Below are 19,898 nucleotides of genomic sequence, written 5' to 3'. Positions count from 1 at the left end.
TAATTCTAGTCTGAATTGGTTTAGTCTAAGTTTACAGCCATGGTTGTCTGTATGGTTGAAAAATCCTCTGTTACCATATTTTCTTTTCCATGTGCATACTGCTAGATTCTGATCTAAAGCCTTGTTTTTTTCTTCAGCAAATTTGATGGAGTAAGCCATTTGGCTGCTTCACTGCAGAAAGTGTTTTCCATTATTTTAATTTTTCTCATGATTCTATATTAGCCTTTCATAATTGTAAAGGAACTCTTTGGAGAGGTAGTAGTACTTCTGCTGTCACCAAGTCGATTCTAGTGAAAACTTTCCGTCTTTATTGTACACTTTGCAAATGCTTTTCCTATAATGCTGATGCCTTTCTCATGTAAGTGCTGCAGCTTTCTTACATTTCACTTATTAGCTATGTTAGAAGTAAACAAATTCAATAATATGAATCAATCATTTTGGATCTAGGTTATGTTTGTTTTTCTGTGAAACATATTCGATCCCTATTTAAATATCATTATTTTTATTTTCTGTTAAGTCCGAAGGAATGCAGGTAACTACATAATATCTGGTGCTGCAAAGTCATAGTTGATTCTTCTTTACAGTACGTGAGTTTTTCTTCTTGCCTTAGAATTGTATAAAATAATTTTGAGCATTTTGAGTTTGAAATAGCTTTAAAAGACTATGAAAGTAATATGCTTCACAAACGGCAAAGTTTTCCACCAAGTAGAGAAAATTGTCGGAGAAACAACTAATTGATCTCTGCTTCTTTACAGCTGTGTAATGCTATGCATAACTAAAAGCTCCTGTTAAATTAATTAATGATTTCAATTATGAACTTTTCTCCAAAATGTTATGATTCGTATCAAGCTGATAATGCAGTGACCTGGGAGTGTGAAATCTGTGTTATGTAGAGAGTCGCCAGTTAATTGATTCACAAATTATTTAAAGTTTGTTGCACCCAAGGGAGTGCTCAGATCCATGACAGCTATTTCTTAAAGTGTGCAAACTCTCTTTTCTTTTTAAGATTGTCTTGAGCTAACAAGCATGATGAAATGGTTGCAAGCTGGATATTGGCAGTTTGTAGTGCACCGCTTAATGTATTCACAGGATTTCTCTAGGTTTTTTTCCTGTATCACAGCAAATGCCTATAAGAAAAAGAAACTTTACAGGTATCAAGAAGAAATGGTTAATGACTTGTCCAGAAATGAACTCTAGTCTATCTTTTTATACCAATTGTTGTTGTCATTTTGAAAGTTTCTGTCAACTTTCCTTATCACCTGTTATCAGGCGTTTCATTTCTGATAATTGTAGAGTAATGCTTACAAGCATCTGAGGTTTAAAATGAAGGATATTTCATACAATATTGTGGTAGGCAGCAGTTTCACAGTACAGATGAGTAGTAATTATGCCAACCTGTATTCCAGAGTTTAATGTTATCAAATCCTGTATTTCACTGACTGTCATGCCTTTGTACGTACAGAAGCTTGAACAAGAAGTCTTTTTACCTGCTACAGATGCATAGAGACAGGAGAGGATGTTCAGTGTAATTCTGTCTGATTTTAACATCTTAGTGCATGAGTTTCACAACAATTAAAAATTGAAATGTACAAAGAATAATATAGAAGGAGGTATTAAAATAAGTTAAAGTACTGTTAATATTTTATAAACCTTTATTAAATTTTTATAAATGTTATTAAAGCGCAGTTGGGTTGACTTCAGTGTTGTATAAAATGACCGCTTTCACAAATCCTTCTGTGAGTGTGAGTTCTTTACTGAAGGGGCAAACGGACTTCGTATGGCTCCCTGGGTCTGAGGAGAGACCTGAGAGTTTGAGGCATGTTGGGAGAGGTATGTCTTGCTCTGAAGTTCGTGTGATTGGTATATTAGCAAGTAGTAACGTTGCATTGATTTTTGTTGTCCTATCAAAATGTTTGGGATTGCTTGAAAGTAGAAAATGATTTTAGATACTGGCAGTTAAATACTGTAGCAAATAAATTCATGGTGGTAACTGGCTATTCCCATCGTCTTTCTCACCCTTGGAATATTCTGCCTACCCAGAGATTTAGTTCTCTCAATTACCAGTCACTTTTTCCTGGTTTTGTATTTCTGTTAAAAATACTTGTGTCAACTCTCCTCTGTTACTAAGACAAAACAAAACAATTAAAAATAAAAGCGCACCTCATGTTACGAAGTTGTACATTGCTGCAGGGCCATGAGAAGCTGCCTCGAAAGGGAGTAACTTTAACCTAATATCTTTATTGTAGAAAAAAACCCCATTTCAAATACTGAGTGACTGCTTCTGTTTCCTGAAATTAAGGAGCCTATAATCTCAGCACCATTAACAAGTGCTGTCATTCAGATACACAGTGTCTGGCTGATTTAAATAAAATGAAATGAAGATAGTTGTTTCTGGTCCCTTGGCTTCACTCATTGCCATAAACATATGCTCTGCGTCCCGCTTCTTTCCATCTTATTTATGACTTTAATTTGTTGTGTGGGCTGCGCTAGAAATTAAATTTAATACAATTCTCCAAGGGACCCTGTCATATAATAACATGGTAATTTCTGTGTATCCTTTTGAAAAATGAGGAAATTAATTCTTCCTGACATGTTCTAATTATTCCAGTGTGAACGGCAAATCCGTTTTTCCCAGCCCCTGAAGTGTTATAGGCAAATGGCTGCTGTTCAAAGCTGAGGTGCTAATGCTGACCAGCAGTGCGTTTAATTTGAAACATGAGCAGACACCTTTCAACACACCTTTGTAATATTGGAGTACTTTACAGAAATTAATTCACTACTTATTTGGCAGCTTAGCCTGGGGGTTATGGTTTTTATTCATCAATACTATAGTCATGTTAGCACAATGTTTCCTGTTTCCTCTAGTGCTCTGTGCCTGTGCTGCAAAATACAAATTCAGAAGGGTGCAATGTTTAGTTTTAACATACAGATTTTTCAAGTGGGGACACGAGTACCGTAGCACTGATGATTCTGTGTTGCGGCATGTTTACAGTTTGGAGAGAGGTACTATAAGGTCTTCATCTTCAACTTCATTGTTGAGTTAATTACATACTGTGGTTAACACTTTCAACTGAAATTACAGGGAAGAAATTATTCGAATCAACTTCCTGTGAAGGAGCTCTTCCACTCCGATGCTGGCCTCTGTTGTGACAATCTGATGCTTGCTTCCATTTCTACTACTTTGCTGAGTTCTAGCTAAAACTGGAATGCATATGCTGTAACTTTAAAATTCCATAATATACTTGGCATAGGTACATTTTTGCCAAGAAGGCGGCAACAAATTATCAGTATAGGCGCTGTGAAACTCACACGAATGATTCTGGGCATTTATGACTTTTGATATGTTGCCTTTGGGAATTTCTATTCTAGTATGTTCATTTTGTGCAGGACTGCCAAGTGAAGTCCTTCAAGAGTCCCAGCTTTGTAATACACAGATGTTGTCTTTGTTAAGTGTTTCAGAATTCAGATGCATGGAAGTATAAAAGAAATTTTAACTATTCCAAGAAACAGAATATGACAGAAGGCACCAAGAGGAAGAGTCTGGAATAGTTAAGACTTGATTTGCAGCTTTTCAGCCCTAGATATAAAGAAGAAAGGATAGTTTTCAGAGATGTTGCTGAAGAACTGGAATGAAGAATTGTCTAAAAAACTTGCTAACTGCCTAGCTATAGGGAGAGATGGGGTGAAGTTTGTGGAGTTAAGGCAGTAAGGGCATGAGATCCATCAGGCTCAGCCAAGGGAAAAAGAACGGAAATCTGAGTTTCTGTCAAAAGAAAAAAAAAAAGTTATTAAGGAACCTTGTAAATATAAAGAAGATTAAGCTAATTGGTTATCAAGTCATAAGAAGCATACAGGAATACCAAATGCTTAAGTAAAAAAATTAATCTTCTTTTTACACATGGGATTAGTTTTTGCTAACAAGACAAGGAGTCAATGTTAGAGCAATGATTAGAATTACTGGACCACGCCTTAGTATGAAAGTATATAATGTCCTTTCTGTAATAAATACTTAACTGAAGGAATGTGTTCTCCTCACTCTAAGTAGTTATTTATACTGAAATCTCTGAATACAGAAAGAAGAGAAAGAAATCTTATATATGACTTTCATAAAGAGAGGTTTTAATGCATAGTTGAAATTTCCTTCTGACCAATTCATAAGAGGTTTGAATTTCTTGAGGAGATCCTATTAGTGATATATTGTCATAAATACTCTGTGCATCCTTGCTCAACAGACTTTGTTCAAGAAGGTTCAAAATGCAATCTAAATAGTTTGACTACTGGATCTAGTTTTAATTTGAAAAAGTAAATTTTGACATTAGGATTTTCACTATAAAGGCTAAGTTCTCCCTGTAGATCTGTGCGATGGAAGAAGAAATTACTTCCAAAAGGCTGGCAATCTTGTGAATAATTCCAGTGATAAAATCTGTAAGATGGTGGTCTGAGTGTCTGAATAGCAAAATGGAAGGAGGGTACAGCTCCATCAAAAAAAGGATGAACACATAAAACTTGGGTGTTGTTTCTGGGTACTCAGGACTTAGTCCAGTCTGCGACCCACTGAGGTATATTTTGGTACATAAAAATTAGTAGGTAAAGGGCAGAAAACATAAGGCAGCACAAACTATGGATATAGAAGCAGTACTCCTTAAAGGAGTGTTACTGACTCAGTGGAGCTAGTGTGTTCGTAGCAGCCGCATGTAGTGTGTGAGGGGCATTGGTTTAGTCCTCAGGAATGTTACTGCTGCATCCTTTTTGTATGCCAAAAGGAGCTGTAACATGAAGGTACCCTTTTTTCCCCCCCAGAACCAGAGAGATCTCACAGATATGTAGAGATCTTGCAATACCACCTAGATCTTTTATTTCCACAGCCTGCCTCTGTGTAGCTATTGCAAGCACAGCAGTGGAAGCTGTGGCCAGCTGTCTGAAGTCTTATAACATCTGTTGCTGTCTGAAAGCCTGGTTCAGATTCCAATCTATACACCAGGATTAGCCACGTTACTCGTCATTCAGTGTACTCTCCTGTGTCACTCTCTGTGTCTTCACGAAAACCTTCAAGGCTTTGTACACTAATGGTTCTGCAATGGTACATTTAATGGAGACTAGAGAGCATGGTAAGAGGAATATTATAAACAAATTCATTTTTGTTTTGTCCACTGTATTCATAATGGTAATATTCATAGTACTCTGTGCAGAACTTCAGAATAAAAAGCCTTGTCATTCAGGTAGTATTTAGTGCCTTGACTGCTATGCATTCATATCCATTGCAGTATCATAGTGGTTCTCAGTCATGTTTGTCTGATACTTGCCTTAAGATGAAGGTCATAGGATAATTCAGATTAAAAAGGGCCTCAAGAGCTCTCTAGTCCAACCTGCTGCTCACAACGGGGTCAGCTGTGAGGTCTGACCAGGTTACTCAGGGCTTTATCCAGGTGGGTCTTGAGAAACCTCCAAGGATAGAGACAGCACAACCTCCCTGGGCAGTCTGTCCCAGTGCTCGTTTCTCCTAATGGTGAAAAAGGTTTTCCTTATATCCACTTTGAAGCTTTCTTGTTTCAACTTTGCTTTTTAAAGCAAAGCTTAGAAGAGATACAAAACTGCTTATTTAGGTGGTAATGTATGATAATTCTTTTAAAAATGGGTTGCCTTAGTGGCCAACCACATGCAGCAACTTCTCTGCAGTCCTTCCTGCTTTAGCTTTTTTCATTGATGTCTCTAGGTATGACTTGGTCTAATCTTTCTCTTTTACTATAAGATCTCTTTTCAGTGGGGAAACCCCTCAGCTTGAATTCTGCAGTAACCATTTTGGTTTCCACTTAAAGTGCATGCTGTTAAACATAAAAAGGCAAACGTAAGTTCCAACGACGAACAGATGCTTAGCAACAAAACTTAGTTAGAGAGGGTGATGCAGCTGAAAGTTAGCATCTGAAGGGTGATTCTTTTCCTACTGTGCTTCATGGTGAGGCTTCCTTTCCTACTGTGCTTCATGGTGAAGCTTCCAGTATTGGATTACACAGAAAATAAGTGTGTTTGGTCTGGGCTCATGGCCTTTAGTTTTTGAGGCCTCTTCTCTCTCTGTACTAGTAAATGCTGGTTTCATCATTTGTAGGGGTTTGGGTCCGTCATCATCCCCCCCGCCCCTGGACTGGATTGCAAAGGAAAGATTTAATTAGAAATAGAACCTGTCATCCCAAAGGTCTCTGTTTTGGACCCAGCCAAGTAAATAATAGCCCGTATTTGTTACAGTTTGACAGTTAGGTTCTCTGTGTTATGTTAATTGACGGTTCAAATCCACAAAGGTGTCCACAGGGCTAGGCCCATGGTTACTGGCACTACTTGATGGCTTTTTGGCAGCTTCAGGGATCATATGAGGCTTGGAATGAAAATGGCACTTGATCTATGTGCCCATTCCTGACATTCACTCCTTTTGGGTCAGGGTCGAAGCAGGTTGGCGTGGTAAAGTGAAGAGGCCTGCGTGGCCAGTGGAGTGTCTGTTCTGTAGATAAATGGAGCCCTTTCAGTTTCTGAGGCTGTCAACCTGGCATGAGCAATAAATTTACTTGTGGCCAGAAGACAGAAAAGAAAGCGAGACTACCACATCTGTGTTGAAAGGTCTCTTGTTCATCAGAAGAAGGAAGCAATGTAGGAAATGGAGGCGGCAAGGTCTGAATAATTGTTTTTTCTGGGCTAGAAATGCAGTAACTTCTCTAGCAGATGAATGAAGAGTTGTTTGTCACTTTTTTCCCCCCTAATTATCTGGAGTTCATTGTAGATATTTTCTGTGGCAAACCTTTTCTCTGTTTATCCGAGAGACATCACTGACTGAATAATCAATAAGCCTTTTTCTCCTTCATCTATTCAAGCATAAGACTGAGATTATTGAGTGAAAGAAGAGGGGGTCACCATCACAAATATTTTAGGACTATTGACAGTCTTTCTCTACTAGGTACTTGAGGAAAAAAGATGCTCAAAGGTCTACTGATATTCTCTTAATGGTTAATAGTTTTGATGATATAGGCTTATAAATATGCTTTGTATACACTATAGAACTTAGGTACCCAAAACATTAGTACTCAGATGTCAGAATTAAAACTGATATATTCTAAGACATAAGTACATACTCATCCCTTGCTTTTTTTCTCTTCATTCTTAAATGATGTTCCTTCTTTATTCTACTACAATCTATGTTCCTCCCGTATTTTTAATTGATTTGGTTCATCTCTTAAATCAATACAAAACATTTAAAACATGGGATTTATAAACAAAATTGGACAAAAAAAATCCAAATAGCACTTGCAAACATTTCAAGCAGAAGTCTGAATTTGTGATTCTTTTTTTAAAAAATAGATATATCTTACAAATTGTAACACTGTTATAAATTCTAAATCTGCTCTTACTCCTAAATCCATTCTTACATTATATTGGCAGATATTGCAAGTAGTGAAACTAAAATGTAGAAGACATTAAATAGAAAATTATTTGGCTTTTCAGACAGCATTGGGAAAATTTTTTAAGAAGCTATCATTTTTCCTATCACTTAAGTAATTGCAGCTTTTTTATAAAAAAATATTATTTAAAGTAATACTGGCATTTTATTCTGTGAAAAAATATACATTTTGCACATTTTCAGTATAAAAGTGTCTTACAAAGTTACTGAAAATCAGATGGAAGTAGAAACATTATTTGCTACTTGACAAGCAGCTCTTTCTCTTGCAGCAAGATAGAGAAGTGGATATGCTTGTGTTTATGATGTATTGCTCTTGCTAACTTCTGTCTTCATTGTGAGAGCTCCAATTCCCTCGTTTTCCTGGCCTCTGTGATGGCCAGTCTGACACTTCTTTTAACAGGCTTCTGCTGCAGTCACTGGAACTCTGTATCACACATTCCCTGGCTGTGGCCACCCAAGTGCCCTTTCTCACCACGTAGACTGGATGTCCCAAACTCACCTGTCACTAAATTTCTACTGCTTTTACGTTATGCCCTTTTGGTCACTGAGCCGTACTTTTCCCTGAGTTTGAATGGGCCTGGCCTTTTCCTTAATTCTATTTTGCAATGCTATGTTACCTTTCTGCATTATTTTAGCAAAGAATTCAATATTGGATTTGTGTCCCTGGCAACCCTGACCTTACTGATGATTGAACAAGCTGAAGACATCTTAAAAATCTAGGATATTATGCAGTAGAAATATGAGTTGTAGAATGCACTACTTTTAGATCATATTTACTTGCTGAATGGATAGTGCAGAACTGCCTTTGCATTTTGCATTGGTTGATTTAAAAACATACTCCCTCTGCAAATAATAACTAGATAGTCATATAGAATTCATGCAGTTACTGTGGCAAGAGGTGTAAAGTGGGCAGAGAGGATGTAAAAGTGTTAGGCAAGGGTTCATAATATTATGGCAAAACCTTATGCATATTAATCTTCCACATACCTTTTTCTTAGACAATAACTGGTTCCTCCATTTCTTAGAGAACTTTATCTTGCCGAAGTAATTTTATAGGGTACTAAAATTATCCTAACAGAAATGATTGTCAGAATGCATTGGACTAATGCTTATGCTTATTAGTGTTTATTGTTAATGATAAAAAAGAAGTTAATATAGAAACTGTTATAATAGCAGGAGAAATGCTGGGAAATTCAGCTTGGTCTTGAACCAAGCTAGGATTGGATAAGTGTTTGGCTGGAGCTGGGGAAGGCCTTGCAGTGGGACTTTCTTGGCCTCTGTCTGGCTCGGTCAGCTGTTTGTCAGTTGAGGAACATATTCCAAAGGGAAGGGGACAGTCAGGAAGAAAACGGTCCCTGCTCTTTCTTCCTTAAACTGCTTCAGCCCGAGGCGCCCTTTCTGCCTGTGAGCTATCGTATGGGAGAGAAGTGGTGCCGATCCCACGTGAGCTGGAGCCTGCAATCACATTTTAAATCAATAATCTACAGGAAACTGGATGCTCTTTAAAATCCAGCTGAGAAATAGGTAGCAATACGTTTGATAAACATTACTAAATTGTGGTCATTTTACATCTGTGTGCACACAGCCACCTGAGTACGTGCCTTGAACCATTTGTGACCCCTTTGAAAATATGTTAGTAATCACAAGATCATGGTAAAACAAGTTGCTTAAGCAGACAAACAGTAAGATACGAGACTGTGTATATTATACACCTATAGTATAAGTGTTCACACAGATATGGGAACATGAATTAAACATCATGTGCATAAAGAAATAGTAACTCTAGGGAGAGTATATGTGACACTGTAACAGTATTTGTTTAGCTATGGAAACGTCTGTATTTAAATTGGCAGAAATTGCGCTGAAATCTTTCAAACAAGTAACCTAGTCAAGAGCAACAATCTAAAAGCAAGTAGGAGGACTGTGAAATAGCATGATTGTTTAGTTAACATAGGTTTTAGTATACATAGAGTTTCAAGTCAGCATGACTTTAATGCTGACCCTCCCAGTACATTAAAAAAAAATAAAAAATTAACTCTTGAAACTAACAGCATGTTAGCAGCTAATTCGTGCATTATTTCAGTATCATTCATAAATTACTTTTGAATCCTTTGACTTAAGAAAAAGAAAATCCCACAAATCCTACTTTTGGTCAAAGCATAAGACCATAATTAACTCGGCATGTGCTTTTGAATTAAGAACACAGTGTTCTGAGCTTTCTTAAAAGGCTTTTAAAAATGTTGGGGGAATACTTTCATAGAGCCTTATTGACTGAGCAGAATTTTAAGATTTGTCACGTATGAAGTGATGTTAATTAAATATTGTTATTCCTTTCTGTCAATCAAGTAAGGTTAAGCTTTTTTTGTTTCTTGAACAGAAAGGGAAGTGAAACAGGTGAAGATATATAAAACAGCTGTGAGGAAAACAGGAGGAATAACATAGTAGGAATTTAATTAGTCGGAATTTATGGGGGATGCAGGAGGTTTAGGTGCTAATTCCAAGGCATTGCATTTTTTGCAGTCCTAATACTATTTGAATATTTTTGGTCTTTTTGGCAATATATCATTTACCTAATGAATGTAGAAAATAAATGTAGTGGCAGAAGGCCAGTTTTTGATACATGCATATGGTTTATTTAAAGTCATATTTGAAAACTGATGTTTAATGTGGCTGTCACCGAAACCTTTTTTTTTTTTAATTAAACCAAAATGTCATTGATCAGAATCCCATTTAATGCTGCTTCAGCTCTTTTGGATACTATAGGCATATTTTTAAGACAAAATGAGTTATTATTTTTATTAGGTATTCAAGTATTGCTGATAGTGTCTCCCCAAACCATGAATTTTAAAATGATGCATGTTTACATCCTTTTATTTCTGTTAATGTGGATAAGCCTGTGGGTGTGTTATATGTGCAAGGACATCTTCAGGACAAGGGTTTTTAGAACTTTCGTTTTTGGAAGATATGAAAATTGGAGTATAATTACATAAGTTGAAATGCTGGTACTTAAAATCCACCACTAAACATCATATAGTCTTCTATAGAGCTATTACAATTGAGAATTCTAAGGACAAAACCAAGAAGCAGCTACAGACATACATAGTAATAGCTAAGCTATATTGTTTCATCAATGTGTTAAGCTTGGACAGTGTATTATTGCTGTAGGGCTTTATTATTACTGTTGGTATTGAAACCTTTGAAGGCGTGAAAAGCACCCAGGAAGAAATGCGGAGCTTGTTTTACAGTTTCTTCTTGTTTTCTGCTTAATGGGGGAGGAACTTCTGTGTGAACGGAATTAAATTCACGTGGGGAATTCTGCCTCTAAATCTTTCATTTCCAGGCTCTTCATGTTTTATTTTGGGTATTTGGAAACATTGTGGCCCATGATGATCTAGAGTCATGAAAGGCTGCTTCAAAAATTTCAGTGCTTTTGAAATCATGTAGGTACTGAGGTAATATTTCGTGGAATTAATCTCTTCTGTAACTCCACTTTGGAAAATTCAGAAGTCTGTAGCAAAATGATGTCTGTAGTTAGTTTTTTCACTTATCCTGGATAACTGAGGAAATATGGAAGATTTGATGAACTAGAATGATTTTGGTTTATGATGTTCTTTGTTTAACCAAATAAATACCAGTTATATTAAAAAACAAATATAAATTTCCCCAATTTTAATATTACATGATTTAAAACAATTTGCATTGTAAATGTCATGTTCTAAATATTCAGTATGCTTTTTATGATTTAGGTATATTGTTTTTTCTGGTACAGTATTTAGGTTTTCTTTTAACAATTTCCCCCTTCTTGAAGATGTTCAAAACTTGACTGAACAAGTCCCTGAGCAACCTGAGCTGCTGTGAGCTGGAGGCAGGAGTTGATGACCTCCAGAGGTCCTTACCAACCTACATGATTCTGGGGAACCTCACCACCTTGACCAAACCTTATGGACTGAACTGTTGAGCAGGAGAACAAATATCTGTATGTTGAATTAAAGAACCAGGCTTTTAAAGTGAAGAGCTCTTTGTTATAGTAAGCTTCACTTTCTGGATCTTATACACTCAAACAGATGCAATTATGAAGTACTCTCATTTCCTTATTTTATTAAAAAAAACCCCAAACCCAAAATATTAATATCCGTGAGCATTTTTAAGGGCTTTGAATTTTGGAACTAGTATTTCTGCATGTCTCCTTTGGTTTGGGAAATAACAGTGTTAAGTGCAACATCTCCAGCACTTCAGATGATCTGGGAGAGCAGAAAGCTACTCAAACCTGAAGCAGTTTAGTTTAATAGTACAAGATATTACCAATTAGCAATTAAATTAATCGATTTGCCCTGCATTAGCTGTTAGTTTTGATACTGACTGGTAAGTAACATATTATGTATCTTCGAAAAAGTCTGTTATACTTTGATCTGCAAATATTTTATTAACAGAGGCTATAAACCACAATGAGTGGCTCAGTTGTGGGTGGTTTTTTCATGCTTATTTTGATGATATAGCAGTATCTTGGGATGACATACTGTAGTGAGTGAGGATAAATATGTGTTGCCAAGGTCTAAACAGCAGCAATATGGAAGTAATTCAGCAGTCAGTTTCACTCAAAGTTTGAAATCTGTGCTGTATTAGAGGTATGCATAGAAGCTGTGTTAATTGCTAGCTTGTTTTCCATATGGTTCTGTTTTAATGGAGCACATTTGTTGCAGATGGTTGGAAAGTGGGTTGGACAGTGTCTAAACTGGCTATGACTAATTCGTACAGTGATTATACTATACTTTAATGTTTAACAGTCGTCTTTGTAAACTTCTTTCATTCACAGTTCCCTTGCCATTGAAATGTGGTCCAAGATAACTGAAAAGTATTCTTCTTTATTTAAACTTGGCCTTAGAGAAGAGCAAGAGCATGGGGTGTGTAGTCATCTTTTCCCTGATTCAAATTCAAAACCACACCCCAAATTGGTTTCTTCAGATGGGTTATCTCCATCATTATTATGGTTTGCTGAGTCTATTTAGCTGAGGTAATGGACTCTAAGAAGAGCCACTTGAAGAACTGAAGTGACCTTAACAAATGCTAAAGCTGGCTTTGTTCACACCACAGTGCTTTCACCTCTTCCTTGCTTTGCAACTGACTATGGCCATTTTGGATACTAATAGACGTTTCTTGTTTGCAAGTTTTAATATTGCTAACTGAGACTCGAGGACACTAAATACTTGCATTCCGTTGAGGTGAAACTGAAGCCACAAATGCAGCAACATTTTGTTGCAGATCAGTGTAGGGATGGCACGCATGACAAGAATCTTTTGTCTATTAGCTTGCTGTTTTAACAGTTCATCTATGAATTCATCCTAAAGCCATAGAGGAAATTAAAATGTAAAAGATTGTCCAGCACTGAGGTAGTTGATTCTTATAGTAGTTTATTCGGATCTCTTGTGGCAAAGCTTGTATGACTGACTTTCCCTTTGCTGAAGACTACAGCGAATGTCATAGTCAAACTCCAGTCGATGGTTCTTAGTAAAGAAAAAAAGAGCGCTACGGTTCAGTGGGCTTCTCTACGATTTTTACTGTTGTTTTCTCACGTTGTCACTAAAATATTCTCTTTGTTATCTGAATGGGACATCTGCTGACTGGCCTAGCTCTCTTTACCTGATTGTGTGAAAAGTCTTGGTTAAATCTGTTAGGCCTTGGAGGCCCAGTAACCTGCTAAGTGCTATAGAGCCTGAAAGACATTATGTCCTTGGACTAATTTGTCTCTTCTACTTACAGCTGTATGTGATAGATAAAACAAACTTACATCTAAAAGACTGGGGTAAATGTAATTTTAATACACTTGCAGACATGTTAATGAGTAGCTGCATTTTTTTTACCCTAAAGTGTATAAAATTCCATATGGAATAAGGTGTATTCTATAGTAGGGCAGAAAAATAAAACAGGCCAACTTTAAAAGAAAGCCTTTTCTCTGGCTCTATCACAAACCTGCTCAATTGGAATTGATAATTTGTTTGAAGTGTTAGGAAATCCACTTACTGTGGCTAACAACGTAGAATAATGCAGACCATTTGGCAATTAGCAGTAAGATGTCTAAACTACAGCTTTGATGCAATAATACTATAACTTGAAGATTTACCTAATTTATTATTTTTTTCAAAGCTTTCCTCTGCTCTGTGCCGCTATTTGGGATGCCGATTTGTCTGCATTAACCGAAGTTTGGTTTGAAACACGTTTAAGTTTGATTGGTGTTTTTAGATTCTGATAGCTGCTAGTTCCTCTCTACAGAAGTAACCTTTTAAAATGTCAGTTTTAATGTACAAATTTTATGAGAATAAAAAGACTTCTTAAAATACTAATTTTAGACTCCGCTGCTGAGCTTGTAGTCAGCTGCTGTTGTCTCAGGCTGAGTCTTGGAAAATTAAGTCAGTGCTCACTATAATAAAATGTGTACTCTGGACTTCATGAGGAGAAAAAAATAGTTTCCTTTCAAATTCTTTTTCTGTAACTGTTGCACAACTGCCAAAGTAATCTTCTGTCCTTTTACTTGTTGATATTTACCCTCCTTCCTTCCTTCTTTCCATCCGTCCTTCTGTCAGTCTGTGTCGAACGCCCACTGGATTTCCTGCAAGAGAGGATTCCTCTCCTCTTAGGCAACAGTCCTTCCCGAGAGGAGTAATGTCAGGTACATGAGATTTCATCTTGTGCTCTGTAACAGAAAAACCTTACAAATTAGGTGTACTATTTATCAAATATTTCATGTAAAACATGGTTTAAAGAGGTTTTCCCTCTGAAGGTGGCACAATATTGAATTGCTGCTAAAAGATTTGATAATTTTCCATAATTTTAATTGCTGCAGCTTTTCCTGTAATTTGTCATATTGTCTAGGTTGCTGTGTCATATACTGCATTACAGAGGTGACACTGAAATTCAAAAGGAATGGAAGCTTAAGCTTTTTCCCCCACTTTCAATGTCCCTTGTTGTAAATCAGAAAAGCAGCACTTGTTTTGGCTTCAGGGAGCTGTATGTTCAAGCTCACAGCTGGAGGTATGGTGCTGCAGTGATGGTCACCAGTGATGGGAAGGGAGAATATAGTGAATTAAAAAACCCAACAAAAACAACACCACATAAAAACCCCTCGGGATTAAAGGCAAGCGCTTCATTCTGTTCTCTCTCAAAGCTCCTGTATAAATTGTGCACACAGATGAAAGAATTACAGAAGGGAATATGTTCAGATTTCAAATATCAACAAGATAGATTTGGTTGTGATATTGCCTCATATGGAAGTAGAGATATTTTTTTTTATCATCTTCCAGTTATGTTTCCTAAAATTGTGTCTTTTTGGTCATGATTCTTTTCAAAGAAGTAGCAGAGCTAAGCCTTTTCATTTAATTGTAGTAAAATGTTGCCCTAAAGTGGAATAAAAAATTATTTTTTTACTAGTTCATATAGAAAAACATATAAATGTAATAATATTTTAACTATAGTTTGTATAGATCTCCCATTTAAACGCTATGCAAATCTTTCATACTGCAGGGCAAACAACTGTGAGACTATAATGTGCGGTGTAGCAAGCATACACCATAAATTTGATAATCATACTTGTGAGTTCTTCGTATTTCATACAAAGAATCGGGAAGAATACAAACAGAGGAAAAAGAGCACACAATGGAATTATGAATATCGGTGTATAGAGGAAATAAGAAAAGATTACCTTGCTCTTCTGCACTTGCCTGTGCTAAAACTATTATGCCGAATGCCAATTGGATGCTGTGAGTTATAGTGGAATGTGGGAATTTTATGGAATCAGAATTCCTTTCAGATGTACTCCATTATTTTTGAAGTCCTATTATTTCCCCATGTGTCCTGGCCGATGAACTAAGGAAAGGACCCTTTCAATGGAGGCAAGAGGAGACTTTACTGCTCAGCTTGTACAAGTTACCCAGCTGGACTGATGGGCCACTGTTTAGAGGAACATGGGTGGGAGGCTGTTTTAAAAGAAAATAAAACCCCATTTGTTTAACTGCATGGCAACACAAATATTTTACCAAGTGAGGGCTGACTATGCATTTCATTATGACAAAAGGTACAGGAAAAAAATAAAGCAAAACACTCTCTCTTGGATTTAAGACAATCACTCTATTATATATTATATGTGATATATCACATATAGAGTGTTTATCTTAAACTCTATATAGATTTATGTATTTAACTCTTTCATTTCTCGCATCCCTTTTCTAATCTGAAGTAGTCCGTCGGAAGAAGTGCTCACCAATGTTTCCTATCAGATGCAGATGCCAGGCAGAAGCTCCTGGGGATTTGTAGGGAGTCCCTGACCTCTCCCAAGCTGTTGCCATTCTCATTCTCCTCCCCATAGTTCTGGTCCCCCCTCTGTTGCTGAGGCATCTGTTCCTTGAGGCCACTCACCTGCAGCACCTGCTCCGTCCTGCACCTCTTTCAGGTACCAGAGCTCAGAAATGGCTACGTATTTCCATCTGCTCTAGCTGGTGGGCTTTGAAGGAAAGGCTGAGAACACAACCTCATGATTTTGCTTAAATGTAATTATACATGTAGGTATAGATATCTACATATATACCTATGCATACACACATATGTATACATGCTTATATATATAAAAAAGATTATATGTATATATAAATATATATATATATATGAAAAGTCAGAAAACCTGTGTTTTCAAAATCCATTTGGGATTATCATATTTTTCACAAATGTTGAAGAAACCAGGGTTTTGTGCAGCTCATTCTCTGTGATTACCAGCAACAAGACTTTTATAACCATGCAAAGTTAGCTTGGTGGAACACTGAATTGATTACAATAATGAAAAAATTTAGGTGGTACAACTTACTTGCATTACTTTGCCTGCTAAACTGCTTTAATTTCTATTAGTGTGACAGAGCTTCCAGCTGTGTCAACAGTGGAAATTTTGTAAAGATTTAAATATACCCCAAAATATTAATATATACCAAAAATGACACATTTTCAAAATCAATTACCCTAAGCTCTTTGAGAGCGAGCTATAAATGAGTCTCTATACCGTAGTTAAGAGTATCCTCTTTCTAATAGGTTATATATTTTAATTCCACTCTTTAGAAATGAAAGATTTAAAATCCTGATAATTATATGGGCAGAAGAAATGAGTGTCCAAAGATTGGATGGCGCATATCATTAAACTGCGACAGGTATACGTTTGGAGGGATGTTTAGTGTGTGAAAATATGATATATGGGGTTTTAAGAAGTGTAGTGGAAGTCCCTGCTTGCAGCACCTTCCAGGTCTGAAACACTGTGTGGCACAGCTCCAGAAAGATTTGTCAGCCTGAAAGCTGTTGCAGCTGGAGCTGGATTTCGGTCTGAACCTAGGAAAGATATGTACAGGATATAGCATGTAAACAAAGTGCACTCACTGTCCTGACTTGATTAATTTGTCTGTTCTGATCCACTTTATAATAAAACAGTGCAGTAGTATGACTGGCTGATTGGGTATTGAAAGCTCTAACATTAGAAAAAAACCAAACCAACAACCCAAACAAAAAACCCCCAAACATTTATGTTCATTTGTTTGGTCTTGTTTTGTTTTTAAGTGATACCTGTTTCAGGCTGCTTAGAGATTCAGTTTCCCTCATTCCCTCTTTTTATCAGCAGATCTCAAAGCACTTTAGAAAGGTGATTCATAAAGACTTTGTTTCTCCTGTTTTACACATGGGTAAACCAAGGCATAAAAAGGTAATTAGCATGCCAGGTACTGAGTAAAAAATATGCCTTACTCTTCTGTGTGCCCCCTTCATTAGGTAATACTGATTGGGAAATTTTGACTAGTGGCAAAATTGTAAGTTAAATGCTGAAAGGTACCTACTGAATTATTTTTTGAGGAGGTATTGAAGTTCAACACATGGCTATCATTTGTGTGTGAGTATGACACTGTAATTATACATACATGATGCCTTTCTGTGTATGAGCTGTTTCATGTTGGGTTCACCAGAAAACTGAAGTCCCTTAACAGTTACATTTGGCCCAGTTTCTCTTGAAACCTAGCCTGCGTGAGTGATTTGAACACTGTTTTGTACATGATACCACAAATCAGATGGGACTGAAATTTTTTAATGAGATGGGATATCTAGGATTGCAAGAAGACTTAAATGGTAAGAATTGCTAGTGGTGAATGTGGTAATCTGATAAGTGACTGATTCAAATATATAAATTGCTTGATCCTGCAGTTCTTAGGGCTGACAAGGAGCTACTTTGTATGGTCCAAATGCAGTCCTTTGGAAACCCAAAGAGCAGACAGCTCTGCTTTCTGTCATGTAACAGATGTACAAAGCTGTGCGTACAGTGATACTGGTATGGGCTGATCAGGTGTAATAGGGTGCAGAGAACCTGCAGAGGAGGACACATGGAAAAAACTGAGATAGGTTGCTCATAATGGGACAAACCCAAAGAGCTGTTTCTGGTGCTTAGAGATAAGAACTATTCTTTTTTCAAAGTATATGAAGATAGAGAAAATTGCTGTTCTGTATAATCAGTGCTAGTGGTTGAGGGCACAAGTTGGTAATGTGAAGAACAGGATTGGCTTCCACTATATGACTGTTATATGGGTTCTATTATGTATGTGTAGTTCCATATATATAGTTCCATATTATACAGGTTCCATTTTATATATCTGTAGATATAGATATAACACACACACTAATCTGTGGGGTTACGTGAGTAAAAACATATTTAGAAGGAAACAACTTCCCTTTTCTTCATGTCTGGGTCAAATCTGCTAACATTATTATACATGAAATCTCAATGACTTGATGATTATTTTTCCTAGAAATACATTTTATTCTGCTATGCATCAGCGCAGAGCGTATTGTGACTTTTGCTTGGATGTGTGAAAGTGGTGTTCAAAGAAATGAGAAAGTAGATTGTTTTTCTCTATTGGCCACCAGAGTTTCTGGGATCAACATGACAGAGCACTATAGTTACTCAGACATGTAATTTAATGGGCCCAGTTGAACTCGTAATGTATCAAAGCCCAATCAGTGTCTTATTCTGCACAAAACCAGCATGATTACTGAGTATTTGACTGCTTGACTCGTGTTTCCTCTGTGCCATGCCACTAGCTGCTGCTGTGCCATCCTGACTCTTGTCAGACTCCTACATTGAAGTCTTAGATTACTGGATTACTGTTGTTCTTTTACATATATTTCTATGTACTACATGGATATTCAGCAAAAGCCACAGGACACAAAGTACTGTATCCACGTAGGCACTGATTATTCTGATGCTGACTGTATACAGACTGTACCTGGACAGCTCTCTAGCTGGTGTATGTGAAATGATGCAGATAATTTGCTATCTAAGCAGCTCTGATCTTAAAGCATGAATTCACATTCTGTGTAGGATACTAATGCAGATTTTATTACATGCTCACTAAAAGAGCAGTGGCATATTTCATATATTTTAAGGAACAAATAGAACTTTTGGGAAACAGTGTATTTGCATTGTGCATATCAATGCGTTAGCCATTGCAACATGCCTTTAAAATACAGTTAGGATGAATTCTACAAACGTAGTATGTGCACAGCCACAAATGAAAATAATGGGAATTTCCTGCCTCTGAGTTTTAAAGGGTAGAGCCACCTATCGCTTTGCACAAAGTCTGTTTTTCATTAGATGTGAGCATTTTTTTTTTTTAATAAATAAATTTAGCAGTGTGTTTTCTGTGTCTCAGAGGTGGTTTTATTCAGGAAAAAATAATAACTAAGGCAGCCAAGGAACACTAGTGGATGATACATGTGTCTGTGAAAACAGGTTCTCGTATCTTAACACGTGATTATCTTGGCAGAACAGAAGTTAAGTTTAAATAAATAAATAAATGGTGGTACTGACCAATGACAGCGATATCTTGAAGTTGTAGAAGATTATTGTGAACTTCAGCATATTTTTTACCAGCTAGGATACTACTAGATAATTTTATTAATGTTTTGTTTACCAGAATTTGTTTGCCACCTATTAAGCGGCGCAGGTGCCTGAGTGTTAAGTAAATTGAAATTACTATCTTTGCAAATAAGTGCATTTCCCCTTTTTATGTAGATTATTTTAGTGACTTGCATGTAATTGTGTTAATATTTTCAAGGGCAAGTTCTGAAATTTTTTTCAGGTTTGGGACTATGCTGTGACGGAGTGTAGTGGCAACAACGTGGCAGAATCTGGCCTGTACTCTGTAAAATAGAGACAAACAATACAGAGTGTTGACACATGGGTTTGAGATGAAACCACACCCATGCTCCTTTATATATTTTAATTTGCTTAACCTGACTGTTTTGTAATTTATTTGGAGAGGAAATGAATTGTGCTTTCCATCGAGTAGTGGTTTTGGAGGCATTGGGATTTGGAATCACACAGTACCTCGTCTCTGGACTGATGAACTTTTAAGTAAAACATAATGCAATAAGGGATTAAAAATGACTG

General features: G+C 36.7%; 1 protein-coding gene across 3 annotated transcripts in view; it reads left to right on the top strand.

Moving 5' to 3' along the window:
- SOX6 (SRY-box transcription factor 6) overlaps positions 1–19,898 on the top strand; it is a 374,241-nt gene that overhangs the window by 81,070 nt on the left and 273,273 nt on the right. The gene's annotated exons all lie outside the window — the stretch shown is intronic.

This window comes from Grus americana, chromosome 5 (assembly GCF_028858705.1).
Source record: "Grus americana isolate bGruAme1 chromosome 5, bGruAme1.mat, whole genome shotgun sequence".
Lineage (NCBI taxonomy): Eukaryota > Metazoa > Chordata > Aves > Gruiformes > Gruidae > Grus > Grus americana.
Note: the sequence above shows the minus strand (reverse complement) of the source record. Positions and strands in the feature narration are given on the sequence as shown.